This window comes from Schistocerca americana, chromosome 3, assembly GCF_021461395.2.
Source record: "Schistocerca americana isolate TAMUIC-IGC-003095 chromosome 3, iqSchAmer2.1, whole genome shotgun sequence".
In the NCBI taxonomy this organism is placed as follows: Eukaryota; Metazoa; Arthropoda; class Insecta; order Orthoptera; family Acrididae; genus Schistocerca; species Schistocerca americana.
In genome coordinates, this window is record NC_060121.1 from 510,710,120 (window position 1) to 510,725,593 (window position 15,474).

The following is a 15,474-nucleotide window of genomic DNA, read 5'->3' on the forward strand; positions in this document are numbered from 1 at the left end:
AAGGTGCGCCACAACTATCTGTACGCTGTACTGGAACAAATGGGATTTCCAGACCGTTTTACTGGTCTCATTAGAAGGATTTATGGGGGCGCACAATCCTTGGTACAGGTTAATGGGCGTATAGCAGGCCCATTCAAATTCGACGATCCATTCGCCAGGGCTGCCCTCTTTCGATGCTGCTGTTCGCGATAGCGTTGCAACCATTATTTGGGAGGCTAACAAATTCTCTTTCTGGGATGGAACTGCGGGGCTACACCTTCAAATGTCGTGCCTATGCGGACGACCTCCTGCTGCTCGTTCGTTCTGAGGAAGAGGTGAAGACGGTCCTTGAACTGTTGTTGGACCACAGTGTGACGGCGGGTAGGGCAGTGAACATGAACAAATCGGCAGCAATGCCGGTTGGAAGGGGCCTTACGCCGGAAGAAATAATTCCGTTTCCTTATGTGCAACGATTCCGCTATCTCGGCATAGACTTTACCTCATCTGTAAAACATACTGCGGCAGTTAACTACCGACGTATTTTACAGACAACACGTACCATGGTCCGACAACATCTCCTACGGCGCCTTGATCCTTTGCAGCGAGTCGAATATCTGAACACTTATGTGGTTTCTCGAATGGTGCATATTTCGCAGATCCTGCCCCTACCACTCACGCTCGGACGTCGACTTCAATCAGCACTAGGCTATTATGTGATGATTGGATCGCCCCTCAAGGTGCGATACGCAACGCTCACGCTCCCTACGGACAAGGGGGGACTCGGACTTACAAATGTTCACTGCCGAGCGACGGCGCTCCTTCTAGCCACGATGTACAAGCAATGGCGTAGCGGGCGTGATTCCCTTACATCCCGCCTACTGGATCTCCTAGTTCCAGCGTCCCTCACACCTCCGGTGGCGGTGGGCAATATTACGTCACATTTTGCGCATGTATCAACATTTATCGTGGAACTTAGTTATATCAGAGACGAGCTTCCGCGCACGAGACCACCATGCGCGAAGGATTTTTATGTTTGGCTGCTACGACGGATAAGTCGTAATGTCATTGAACTCAAACACCCCAAGTTGCATTGGCCGAAAATTTGGAGACATGTGCACCAAAAATTCCTTCCTACCTTCGTTCGGGCACTGTGGTTCTCTGTCACCTGTGGCAAGTTCAACACCAACCAACGACTCCATGCAATTGGACTAGTGGACACTCCACTATGCCCGAAATGTCGCCAAGTGGATGACGACCATCACCGCTTAACTTGTTTCGCGGTGGAGGAGGAATGGCTCCTGGGAAGACAGATGGTGGCTTGCTACCTCCGTGTGACCCCGCAACATATTACACCTGCTTCCTTCTTACATCCGGAGAGTGACTACTTTCCGGCGACTAAATCACACTCGATCATCTGGGTCAAAGGTTGGACGATCGCGTACCTCTATGGGGATGCTGCCAAGTCGCGACTCGACTTTTGGTATTTCTTGCAGCAAGCCCACAATGAGGTTCATAGATGGTCTCACTATCGGAAAACCTTTACCAATTATCTTCAGGCAGTCTTCCTCGACCCCCCACGCGGTTGGGAGGTGCCGGGTGCAGTCGGTGTGCACATTTGACAGCTGATAATGAACCTCACGTTTCTCTCACCGCTCCATATATAATGCACAAACTATACCATGAAATGCTCTACATGTTCCTTTTAACAGAGTGATCTTTATGAAAAATAAATAAATAAATACACTCCTGGAAACGGAAAAAAGAACACATTGACACCGGTGTGTCAGACCCACCATACTTGCTCCGGACACTGCGAGAGGGCTGTACAAGCAATGATCACACGCACGGCACAGCGGACACACCAGGAACCGCGGTGTTGGCCGTCGAATGGCGCTAGCTGCGCAGCATTTGTGCACCGCCGCCGTCAGTGTCAGCCAGTTTGCCGTGGCATACGGAGCTCCATCGCAGTCTTTAACACTGGTAGCATGCCGCGACAGCGTGGACGTGAACCGTATGTGCAGTTGACGGACTTTGAGCGAGGGCGTATAGTGGGCATGCGGGAGGCCGGGTGGACGCACCGCCGAATTGCTCAACACGTGGGGCGTGAGGTCTCCACAGTACATCGATGTTGTCGCCAGTGGTCGGCGGAAGGTGCACGTGCCCGTCGACCAGGGACCGGACCGCAGCGACGCACGGATGCACGCCAAGACCGTAGGATCCTACGCAGTGCCGTAGGGGACCGCACCGCCACTTCCCAGCAAATTAGGGACACTTGCTCCTGGCGTATCGGCGAGGACCATTCGCAACCGTCTCCATGAAGCTGGGCTACGGTCCCGCACACCGTTAGGCCGTCTACCGCTCACGCCCCAACATCGTGCAGCCCGCCTCCAGTGGTGTCGCGACAGGCGTAAATGGAGGGACGAATGGAGACGTGTCGTCTTCAGCGATGAGAGTCGCTTCTGCCTTGGTGCCAATGATGGTCGTATGCGAGTTTGGCGCCGTGCAGGTGAGCGCCACAATCAGGAATGCATACGACCGAGGCACACAGGGCCAACACCCGGCATCATGGTGTGGGGAGCGATCTCCTACACTGGCCGTACACCACTGGTGATCGTCGAGGGGACACTGAATAGTGCACGGTACATCCAAACCGTCATCGAACCCATCGTTCTACCATTCCCAGACCGGCAAGGGAACTTGCTGTTCCAACAGGACAATGCACATCCGCATGTATCCCGTGCCACCCAACGTGCTCTAGAAGGTGTAAGTCAACTACCCTGGCCAGCAAGATCTCCGGATCTGTCCCCCATTGAGCATGTTTGGGACTGGATGAAGCGTCGTCTCACGCGGTCTGCACGTCCAGCACGAACGCTGGTCCAACAGAGGCGCCAGGTGGAAATGGCATGGCAAGCCGTTCCACAGGACTACATCCAGCATCTCTACGATCGTCTCCATGGGAGAATAGCAGCCTGCATTGCTGCGAAAGGTGGATATACACTGTACTAGTGGCGACATTGTGCATGCTCTGTTGCCTGTGTCTATGTGCCTGTGGTTCTGTCAGTGTGATCATGTGATGTATCTGACCCCAGGAATGTGTCAATAAAGTTTCCCCTTCCTGGGACAATGAATTCACGGTGTTCTTATTTCAATTTCCAGGAGTGTACATAAAAATAGCATCCCTGTATCCCTGTTCCATTACATTTGTGATTTGTTTTACAATGATTTTTTATTTTTTTTTTTTTTTGTTTTTGCAGAGGATGCATTTCATTTAGTGTTTATAAAAAAAATTAATTTCTTATATATATATAAAAAAAGTGGTCAGCGTGAAAAAAAAAAAAACCTAGCTCAGATGGTAGAGCACTTGCCCTCGAAAGGCAAAGGTCCCGAGTTCGAGTCTCGGTCGGGCACATAGTTTTAATCTGCCAGGAAGTATCATATCAGCGCACACTCCGCTGCAGAGTGAAAATGTCATTCTGGAAACATCCCCCAGGCTGTGGCTAAGCCATGTGTCCGCAGTATCCATTCTTTCAGGAGTGCTAGTTCTGCAAGGTTCGCAGGAGAGCTTCTGTAAAGTTTGGAAGGTAGGAGACGAGATACTGGCAGAAGTAAAGCTGTGAGACCGGGCGTGGGTCGTGCTTCGGTAGCTCAGATGGTAGAACGCTTGCCCGCGAAAGGCAAAGGTCCCGAGTTCGAGTCTCGGTCGGGCGCACAGTTTTAATCTGCCAGGAAGTTTCAAAAAATGAAGTCTTTCTCATGTACTTGTTGATCAAAATATTACAACACTCTTGCAATCTCATGTGTAAACTTCACATGAGGAAAACAACGTAGACGTCCTGGACAGTTTTAAAGTAAAAGGATTTGTCTGAAAAGGGGAATTATCTTGCAGGTCAATCAATTACATCTGCACACACACACAGCAGCTCTTTCAGCTGAAATGCCAAATGCTCTCGTAAACAGCTCGAGAACAGATATAAGATTGTCAGTATCCTCAAAGGGTTTAGAAACCTTCCTGATGTACAGAACAATGAATCCCTTCTCTCGATCGTTGCAGTTTTTTGCTCTTTCATTGTCAACTAAATCTTTAAATTTTTTTCTGTATGGTGCTGAAATGCTGCTTCATAGAAACTTTGCAGTACCTGTCGATTATGCGACTACGTAATAGACAATGAGAATTCGCATCCCTCTTTTCTGTCATTTCCACTCGGTTTTAAATATCTGCGACAATAGACCGCTAGACTGCCTCTTTTTTCATACCATGAACAAATAGCGGAGGGAAAACAACACTGACACCATGATTCTACCGAACTGAAGAGAGTTGTACCGACAGAAAAATGCCACAGCGCAGTTACATATGAAAAATCGCACTGTACCGGGTAGTTTACAGAAAGACGGAGTAATGCCCAGAGAGGCTGAGCCTTGGCCCGGAGGCTGCCTGCACATCCGGCTTGCGTGCGGTATGTCACTCCCCTGTCGGTCCTGGCACATGGAATTGAAAAGAATGGAGTACCGTTGTCGAGTAGCCCCTGGTAAACCACATATTTCTGTAAATGCCAAGCGAAGGGATAAGGTTGTAACGAGAGATGCCACTGGATAGTGATTTGGAGAACGCCTGGAGACTGTTAGCTGCCATCGTGTGTAGTGGGAACAGTGAACTGCAGAGAAGATGGTATTACATTTCGGTGATTGTTCTGTCGTCTCGTTCTTGCACTCAAGAAAGCGATTATGAGGAAGGATATGAATAGATTTTAGAGCTTGCGATTGTCTACATCAGCTTGAAAATGGAACCCGCCATGAAGCAGCTCTGTGAGTGGATGATCTGTGGACAACAACATTCCTTACATGGACTGGACTGTCCAGCGTCCCGACCCGAAGCCAGTGGAAGACCTATGGAGTGAGTGAGAGTGTCGACTACGCTCCGGACCCTAACACCCAAAATTAATTTCTTCTCTGGTTTCGGCTTGGAACGTACGGGGGTATAATGAATATTAAACTTCTTGTTTCATCACTGCTATCTGACCTCGGCTCTGTTTCAATACGCGAATATACCCCCAGTATCGTTTGCATAGAATTAATATGATAATATATTTTATTAATAAAACTCTTATTCTATCAGTAGTTTGCTACCTACAGAAATGATAATGCTTTGATTATGGTATGTTATTGAATCTTACATTCATTCATGAAAAACAGGATGAGCAATATTCCTAACCTAAAACATTACAAACAAATTAATTCCCTAAACTAACTATCCTACCATTGGCACAATGGAGACTCTATCCCTAATCGTCCCTTTTCCTAAGTTACGTAGGTTAATACTGGCCACGCAAGTGGTTTTACTGAAGTTCCAGCCGGTCGGGGCGGCCGAGCGGTTCTAGGCGCTACAGTCTGGAACCGCGTGACCGCTACGGTCGCAGGTTCGAATCCTGCCTCGGGCATGGATGTGTGTGATGTCCTTAGGTTAGTTACGTTTAAGTAGTTCTAAGTTCTAGGGGACTAATGACCTCAGCAGTTGAGTCCCATAGTGCTCAGAGCCATTTGAACCATTTTTGAACTGAAGTTCCACCTGGACGGACACACAGTCAGAGAGATCTAGTAAAGTGCTAGTGGAACGAATATGCAATTTCAGTTACAGTGCCCTACTTTGCCAGCTGTTTGCCCTAACATCACCATAATTCAGCACGAAGATTATGACAGTCGTCCCAGGCACCAGCGTGATGTCGACTTTAACCTGTGAGAGCTCTTCCGGAGCAGACTCTCAGCGTCCGCCTGGCACCACCGCCGCCACCAGAGTCCCGATCTTGTTGCAGCCTAACTGCCTTTCCTGTCACATGTATTCCTACGCTTTTCGGCCAATCAGCACTCTAAAATTTCGCGCGGATCTCCCACCTTTCATAGGCGCGCCATATTTGCGTCCCGTTAGCCGCAACGGCGGAAAACAGTCTCTCTCTGTCTCGCACGTACGCCCTCTCTCTCTTCTTCCACCTCTTCAAATGGTTCAAATGTCTCTAAGCACTATGCGGCTTAACATCTGAGGTCGTCAGTCCCCTAGACTACGAACTACTTAAACCTAACCAACCTGAGGACATCACACACATCCATGCCCGAGGCAGGATTCGAACCTGCGACTGTAGCAGCAGTGCGGTTCCGAACTGAAGCGCCTAGAACCGCTCGGCCACAGCGGCCGGCTCTTCCACCTGTGAGGTCTCAGGCTCCCCCAACAACCCCTGTGCTCACAAGTGCCACTCAACCAACAAAACAGCCGCTGTGTAAAGCACCGGCCAGCTGCCGGCCACCTCGCCTGTTCGACATCACAAATAACTCTTTCCTGTGTCCGTCCAAACCACCTTCCCGATGATAATATGCACGGTTCTAAAATCTTACGTATCATTATTAACCTTGATATGTTGATACTACTGGGTGATCAAAAAGTCAGCATAAATTTGAAAACTGAATAAATCGCGGAATAATGTAGATAGAGAGGTACAAATTGACACACATTCTTCGAATGACATGGGGTTTTATTAGAACAAAAAAAAAAAAAAATACAAAAGTTCAAAAAATGTTCGATAGATGGCGGGCGCTTCATCTGATCAGAATAGCAATAATTAGCATAACAAAGTAAGACAAAGCAAAGATGATGTTCTTTACTGGAAATGCTCAATATGTCCACCATCATTCCTAAACAATAGCTGTAGTCGAGGAATAATGTTGTGAACAGAACTGTAAAGCATGTCCGGAGTTATGGTGAGGCATTGGCGTCGGATGTTGTCTTTCAGCATCCCTAGAGATGTCGGTCGATCACGATACGCTTGCGACTTCAGGTAACCCCAAAGCCAATAATCGCGCGGACTGAGGTCTGGGGACCTGGGAGGCCAAGCATGACGAAAGTGGCGGCTGAGCACACGATCATCACCAAACTACGCGCCCAAGAGATCTTTCACGGGTTTAGCAATATGGGGTTGTTCTAATAAAACCCCACGTCATTCCAAGCATTCCGTGGTTTATTAAGTTTTCAAATTTATACTGACTTTTTGATCACCTGGTAGCATCGATCTGTCAAATAGCTATCTCTGATTGCCTGGCATTTGTCATATATATTATTTTCCGAACAAATATCACGTAAGGTGCTAAAATTTGCCACCTTACAGGCTCTTGAGGAAGCATGGGCTGCCAGTTATGCACAGACGTTCAGCCCTGTCATTGATGGTGTTCCCAGTATAATACAGGCTGTCATAAAGGCGAATGATGGAAACACGCCATATTAGTATCCTCTGATAAGTGTCCAGAGTGTTTTGATCAGATAGCCTATACTTTCCTTACCGTTTGACGTACCCACAACGCCACCAGGAGGCATTTTCTCTGGCAATGGTCCTGATCATAATGAGATCAATGTATATCTTGTTCCCTAGTCATGGGTAGGCTGTTTGTATAGTAATTATCAAGGTTGAAATGATATTTAAATGGACACCCTAGCTGCAAACAGGCGTTGATGTACTTCATTGGGGACATGTTGAAAATGTGTGCCCCGACCGGGACTCGAACCCGGGATCTCCTGCTTATATGGCACACGCTCTATCCATCTGAGCCACCGCGGGCACAGAGGATAGTGCGTCTGCAGGGACTTATCCCTTGCATGCTCCCCGTGAGATCCACATTCCCAACATGTCCACACCACTACATTCGTAGTGCCCTGCAGACGCCCTATCCTCTGTGCCGGCGGTGGCTCAGATGGCTAGAGCGTCTGCCATGTAAGCAGGAGATCCCGGGTTCGAGTCCCGGTCGGGGCACACATTTTCAACATCTCCCCAATGAAGTACATCAACGCCTGTTTGCAGCTAGGGTGTCCATTTAACTATCATTTCATTTCTAGCAAAGCTGCATGGTCATCCACGGTAACTGTTCTTTCGGGAACAGATACTACCGTCATATATAGTTAATTATCAAGGTTATTTTTGATATGCGTGACTACTGGTAAATTTACTCATATGATGTAGTAAAACCCAAATGTTTCGAACAGGAGCCCCACCGCCTCCATCAGTGACGTAATGCCAAGCTGAGGCCTAAAACGGGAAACGCACGCAGGGCGCGAGTCGAGGCGTTAATGGCTGGCAGTTCCGCTTAGTGCGGCCGGCCGGCGGCCCCACGTGCGCGGGAGGAGATAAGATCCCGCACGTCTGGGGCTGCGAGGCCGCGCGCCCATTTACACACAATGCGTGCCGGCACGAGCCGTCTGCTGTGCGAAACGCGTGCCGGCTGTCGCGACTAGAGGCGGTGAGCGGCGCTGTCTGGAGGCGGGTCACGTCACCTGGTGCCGCTGCCGCTGCCGCTGCCGTCTACCTGTTGCGGCTGCGGCGGGGGGAGGCAAGACAGACGCGTGCGGCGGTTACTGCCGGCCGCCAGCCCCGTCTTATCTCCCTGAGCGCTTTACGGGCTCTTCGGCTCGTACGTTGCCAACTGATGGCGCAGCGAATCTATTTGTCTCGCACAATAGCGCAATCCAGACTCCCCGGCGAGCGCGATTAAATGTCGTTGCAGGTACGAGGAAAGGTAACTAGGTGATGCCCTGTGATATACGCGGTTCAGTCACATTAACGTGACCACCACCTGCGTTCTACGTCAACGTGCAGTAACCAATCGCACACGCCAGGTGGCAACACTAGCAGTGGAGGGTAAGTAAATCGTGTTGGTGAGACGCGAGAAAAAGGGCAGCTCTTGTCATAATGCGGAATGGATCGATTTGTCTGACGTCCAAAATGGCCTGGATCGATTTATCTGACGTCCAGAATGGCCTGGATTGATTTATCTGACGTCCAGAATGGCCTGATTGTTGGCGTTCTGACCAAGAGTGGAAGCATTTCCGAAACGGCTAAGTTTGTACACTGTTTACGTACCAACATGGTTAAAGCATGCTGTGGATGATATCAAGTGAAATTTGTAACTGGACTGAGGACTTTTTGGTAGGGAGGACACAGCAAGTTATCTTGGTTGGAAGGTCATCATCAGATGTAGAAGTGACTTCGGGTGAGCCCCAGGGAAGTGGGTTCGGGCCCTTGCTGTTCATATTGAGCATTATTGACCTTGCAAAAATACTAATAGTGAAGTCAGGCTTTTTCAGAGGACGCAGTTATTTATAATGAAATTCTGTCAGAGAGCGTCTGCATAAATATTCAGTCAGATCTTGATAAGATTTCAACAAGGTGCAGACATTGGCAACGTGCTCTAAATGATCAGAAATATAAAATTGTGCACTTCACAAAACGAAAAAACGTATTATCCCCTAACTATGATATCAATGAGCCATTGTTGTAATCGGCCAACTCATACAAATAAATGGGTGCAACACTTTGTAGTGATATGAAATGGAATGGTCATATAGGTTCAGTTGTGTGTAAAGCAGGTAGTAGGATGGGGTTTATTGGTAGAATATTGGGAAAGTGCAGTCAGCTTAGAAAGTGAATTGCTTTCAAATCGCTCGTGCGACCCATCCTAGAATATTGCTCAAGTGTGTGGGACCGGTACCTGATGGGATTAATAGCGGATATCGAACGTATACAGGGAAGGGCAGCACTAATGGTCACAGGTTTGTTTAACCCGTTGTAGACTGTCACAGAAATACTAAAGGAACTGAAACGCAGACTCTTGAAGACAGACGTAAACAATCCCGAGAAAGTATATTAACAAAGTTTTAAGAACCGGCTTTAAGTGATTACTCTAGGTATGTTGTACAAGTCCCTACGTGTCGCTCACACAGGGATCGTGAGGACAAGATTAGAATAATTACTGCACGCATGGAACCATTCAAACAATCATTCTTCCCGTGCTCCATACGCGAAAGGAATAGAAAGAAACCCTAATAACTGGTACAGTGGGACGTACCCTCTGCCATGCATCCTCACCGTGGTTTACTGAGTATAGACATAGATGTAGATGGCAAAATAACGGTGTCCAAAACCGACACCTAGGCGACTGTGGCGCATCAAAGGGCCTTACAGAAAAAGGGTGAACAACAGCTGTGAAGATGTGTAGCTACGGGTGAATAGATGTGCAATTATTGAACAACTGACCGTCCAGATAAATCAAGGAGCTACCAACAGCGTCTCCTCAACGAGCGCTCAGCAAACGTTCCTGCGTGTGGTCTCCGCAGCAGACGCCCGATTCACGCACCCAAGCTGATTGCTGTTCATCGGCGACGAGGGATGGAATTTGAACGCCATTACTGTAGCTGGAATCCATTGAGTGGCGACAGATGGCCTTTTCAGATGAATCAAGTTTTATGCCCCATCGAAATGACGGCCCTTGACCTGTACGCCGTGAAACGTCTAAAAGCAGCTTACCGTACTCCCTCAGCCATCAAACAACCCGAATTGAAACCCTACTGAGAATCTGTGGGACCACCTCGATCAGGCTGTTCACCACGTGGATCGTCAAATGAGAAACTAGCACATCTAGCCATCGTACTGGAGTAAGCGTGGCTTCACATCCCTTTCGGTAACTTCCAGAAACTCACTGACTCTCTTCGTGCACCTACTGCGCTGTCAAAGGTGGTTATTCAGCCTTCTGACGAGTGGTCACATTATTGTGATTGGACACCATATTTGTCTCGCCCAATAGCACAATCCATACTCTCCGATGTTCGTCATAAAACTTCACTGCAAGTACGAGGAACTCGGTGCTCTCCAGTGATGCAACTTACAAGATGTTCATAGGATTTAATTACCTTGAAACTGAACTAGATACATGTGACAAGACTAAATAATTTCGACAAGATACCTCTATAGTGCGAAAAGTAGCCACTGACTAAATAAGTAAATAAATAAATAAATAATAGGAAAAAAATAAAAAATTGAGCTCGTACAGATAAATAAATAAACACGTTAAATTTTTGGTTACATAATAAAACGCACAAATTTGAAGGTTGTCATTGCAACTAAATACCTGGGGATTACACTTTCGCCCGCATCTCGTGGTCGTGCGGTAGCGTTCTCGCTTCCCACGCCCGGGTTCCCGGGCTCGATTCCCGGCGGGGTCAGGGATTTTCTCTGCCTCGTGATGGCTGGGTGTTGTGTGCTGTCCTTAGGTTAGTTAGGTTTAAGTAGTTCTAAGTTCTAGGGGACTGATGACCATAGATGTTAAGTCCCATAGTGCTCAGAGCCATTTGAACCATTTTTGATTACACTTTCAATTGAAACGATCACTTACAAGAGAACATTCCCAAGTTCAAGAAACAATCTTGGTGAAACTTGGCGGATATGTAGAGGGGAAAGATAATATAATAAGTGTTTCATGTTTGGGCCCAATTTCAATTTGAAGAGGTAAAACACACCCCGAAAGGTAATTTGGCATTTTAAGTTTCTAGGGAATATCTTCGAAACAATGATATGAAAAAATTGTTTCTCGCATTAAAGTTCATATGTAATTAACCTTTTCGAAAACTGTGTAACTGAATTGTCTAAAAACCTGAAATTATGCAAAATACGCAACCACATCAATTAATTTTGAAAGCAAGCTACTTACATCCATGTACGGTACTGATATAACAAAGCTGGTTTCTTAAATACCATTTTCGGAAAATGAACTGTACACAGCGTTCTAGCAGAGTATTTTCATCTTGAAACTTCCTGGCAGATTACCTATTTACATACATTATTAGTCTAGTTATTTATTGGCTTATCTTTGTTTTATGCTTTAATTGTTATTTTACATTTTACATTCATTTTTTTCTTTGTTTACCGTTTCACATACTCGTACACGTATTTTGTTAATTAAAAGTAATAGATAACTCATTATTATGATACAAAATCTCTCCAGTAATAATAATCTGTAAATAATTTTTTAAAACATAATATTTCCTTACACATAAAATCAACTAAATTCCTTCAAATAATATACAATACAGAGAACACAACATAAATCAAGATTCAGCAGGATTTCTAATTGTCGCAGTGGTCGTTTAAATATCCTGATTTGTATCAGGCATATTTCAGTACATTCGTAAGCCGTGGCGATAGAATTGTTTATGTACTAGTGACTGCAGCTTAATTACATTGTTTCTCAATTGGAGATTGACATCAAAATCATTCAACGCAACTCAATCTGAAAATCTTCTCACGAAGTTCTTCCAACATCGAAAGCCATACATGTACCACGTTTGTAGTTGTGCCGTCGAGCCCTTTGTGATCAGCAGATGAACAAATTTCTTGTCCTCGGATATGGTGATCAAAACGGTTTTTTCACACTGGCCACCCGCCTTTCTACTTTTAAAAGAAACTAGCTATGAGTTTGGAGCGAGAATTCGAGCATCTCTTTTCGAAGCCCCAGATGTCCTTGTGACAGAATCGAAATCTGGGAAACAATCTTCTGACTAGGTCAGAAGATATTTGAAACATTTTTCTTTCCCAGTGAAAGTGAAGAATCGGGCTGTCAGTCTGCAAAAATCATACGTAACATCGTACCTGAGAACAAGGAAGTTGATCATCTGGTGTTTTCAAAGGGTTCGATGGCACAGGTATAGGCGGGAGATGTATATAGCTTTCGAGCTTGGAAGAACTTAGTGAAAAAATTTTCAAATCTTGTTCTGCTGAATGATTTTGACGTCAATCTCCAGTTGATAAAAAATATATAATTAAGCTGCAGTCACTAGTACATAATAAATTCTTTTCACCAAGGCTTACCGATGTACTGAAATATGTCTGATACAGATCAGGATATTTAGAGAATGACCCTCAACAATTTGAAATCCTGCTGAATTTTGCTTTTTATTGTGTTCTCAGACATGTATATTGTTCATTTTATGTGCATGGTGTACGAAAACGTTATGTTTTACGTATTCATTTACAGATTGTCATTATTGTACCGATTATGTACCATAATAATAAGTTACTTATTATTTTAAATGAATGAAATACACATTTGTGAAATGGTAAACAAGAAAATGAATGCAAAACGTAAAATAACAAATTAAAACATAAAAATATAAGTGAAATTATTAACTAGACTAAAATGAATACATAGATTTGTAATTAGATATGTTGAAAATACTCTGACAACACATTTTGTACAGCTCATTTTCCAAAAATATATTCGAGAAAGCAGCTTTATTACACACGGATGTATGTAGTTTGAAAGTTTCTTTAATTTATGTTGTAACAAAAGTCTTCATTTCTCAAAATTAATTAATGGTGGTGATGGATTTTCCAAAACTTCAGATCCTTAGAAAATTCGAGAATACAGTTTTCAAGAATTTTAATTACGTATCAACTTTTATATGAGAAACATTTTTCGTATATCATCATTCAGAAATTATACCCTCCAAACCCAAGAATGCAAATTACCTTTCGTGGTGCGTTTTTCCTCTTAAGAGTTAAATCGAACTCAAAAAAAGAAAAAAAAAGTGTCACTTGATTTTGGCCCCTCTACATACCTGCCAAGTTTCATCAAGATAGTTTATTGGCACTCGTAAATGTGTCCTTGTTACATAATTCAATGGAGAAGGCAAACCAAAGATTGCGTTTCACTGACTTAACACTTAGAAGATGCAACACGTCTATTGAAAACACTGCCTACAGCAAATTGGTCAGTCAACCTCTGCATTATAGCTGCGCATTACGAGGTCCTTACGAGATACGATTGATGGAGGGCGTCGAAAAAGTCCAGATAAGGACAGTTTGTTTTGTATTTTTGCGAAATAGGGAAGAGAGTGTCACGGATATGATAAGCGAGCTGGGGTGGCAATCATTAAAACAAAGGCGTTTTTGACTGCGGTGAAATTTTTCCACACTATTTCAGTCAAAGACTTTCTCCTCCGAATGTGGAAATACTTCGTCGATGCCGCACAGCTCCCCGAGAAAAATATCGTCGTGATAAATTAAGAGAAACCAGGGCTCACACAGAATGTTTTAAGTTTCCTTTTTCCCACGAGCAGCTAGAGAGTGGAACCGCAGAGAAATAGTTTCAAGGTGGTTCGATCAAACACTTTGCCATTTACTTAAGTGTGAATTGCAGAGTAATCAACTACATGTAAACGTACATGTAGATATATACATGTAGATATGTACACTCACAGGGTTTAAATGAAAAGAACAATATTGTGCACGTTCTACAATATTAATATATTGCATTAAGCAGTTTTCGTCTTACAAGTCCATCATAAGCCTTTAACTGATTGTAGTCATCAAAGAGGTTACAATGTTCGTGATGAGCAACTGTGAGAAAGATGCTACACATCGAGAGTGAAGTACGAACACAAATCAAAAGTAGTCTTTGACAGTGTAATGGTACTACAATTAAAAAAGTTAAACTGTAAATAAGTATAAAGCGAGTAAACCAGGACATTAGAACATCCCTGCACCATATCCTGGGTCATCTGCATTTTCTTCATCCTCCATTGCTCTCTAAGCATTCCTTGAGTGAACTCTTGCCTTCCTAGCTATTATTGTCACTTCATAATCTGCTTTCTTCACACAGACAGCATCCAATTCCGAACATGCCATCACCATATTTTCCCCAGATTGTGTGCTAACTTTTGAGGCAGCCTAACTCTCCCCACATCACCATAATTAAATGAAAGAACTGCATCATAAACAACTAGATTCAATGTATTTTTTTGCCTACAAATACTGCTTTGGGAATTCTAGACCATAAGACACAGTTTAATGATTCATTTGGGTTCTGGAAGGACAAGGAACAAGTGAATATAGCATGCGAACAGGGCAGCCAACTGTGAACACGAAATATTTTCACAAATCAGCAAATTTGGTTTTAGAAGTTCAAGAAGTTGACAGAAGGCAAAAGGGGCGCTTGGCAACATGTGTTGCCCTTAAAGTAAATGAATATTTAAAGGCTTTAATGGCTATAATGCACTTAGAAAACATATTTCTGTAGTAAAATACACTTCAAGGAATGTTTATGAGCCAAAAAAAATTTTTTTTTATATTTTGCTCCCTTCTAAGGTACAATCTCACCTTAAATCAAGACTTTGGGCTAGATATCTGTTTATTTCCAGAGCATCCAGCAGGATGAGTTTCTGGTCTTTGTCTGCTAAGAGCACCTGGGACTATGACTGAAGTCTGTGAACCTCACTCAGTACTTGCTGACCAGATGTGGAGTCATAAATCTGCTACATCCAGCTGCGTTCATGTTTAGACAATCTTGTTGTTAAGTTTTTGTTGATTGACCAATATAAAACTTATCAAAATCAAGACAAGTAATTTTTTATACCGACTTGTAGCTAATAATTATGGCTTATCTTTACTACTGAAAATACACTGGACTTTCTTGTTCAACACATAGTAGGAAATTCTATAGTTGCAGCATTTCCATGTTTTTGGGCAATACTCTGTGATATCTGTTCTAGGAATGGAACAGCAAAGGGTGCATAGAGGAGAGTAATTATTTTCAGTTTTTGTTTCCAATGCAAGATCTTTGTTGTTTATCTTCCAGGTGCCGCTTTGACGAAAAATGTGGGCGCCACAGAAAAAAGATCAGTGAGTAGCCTGG

General features: G+C 44.5%; 1 non-coding gene across 1 annotated transcript; it reads left to right on the forward strand.

Moving 5' to 3' along the window:
* The first annotated feature begins 7,691 nt into the window (after positions 1–7,691).
* Positions 7,692–7,766, forward strand: Trnat-ugu. The gene has a single exon. It is a non-coding gene; the product is annotated as a tRNA-Thr (tRNA).
* Positions 7,767–15,474: the final 7,708 nt, after the last annotated feature.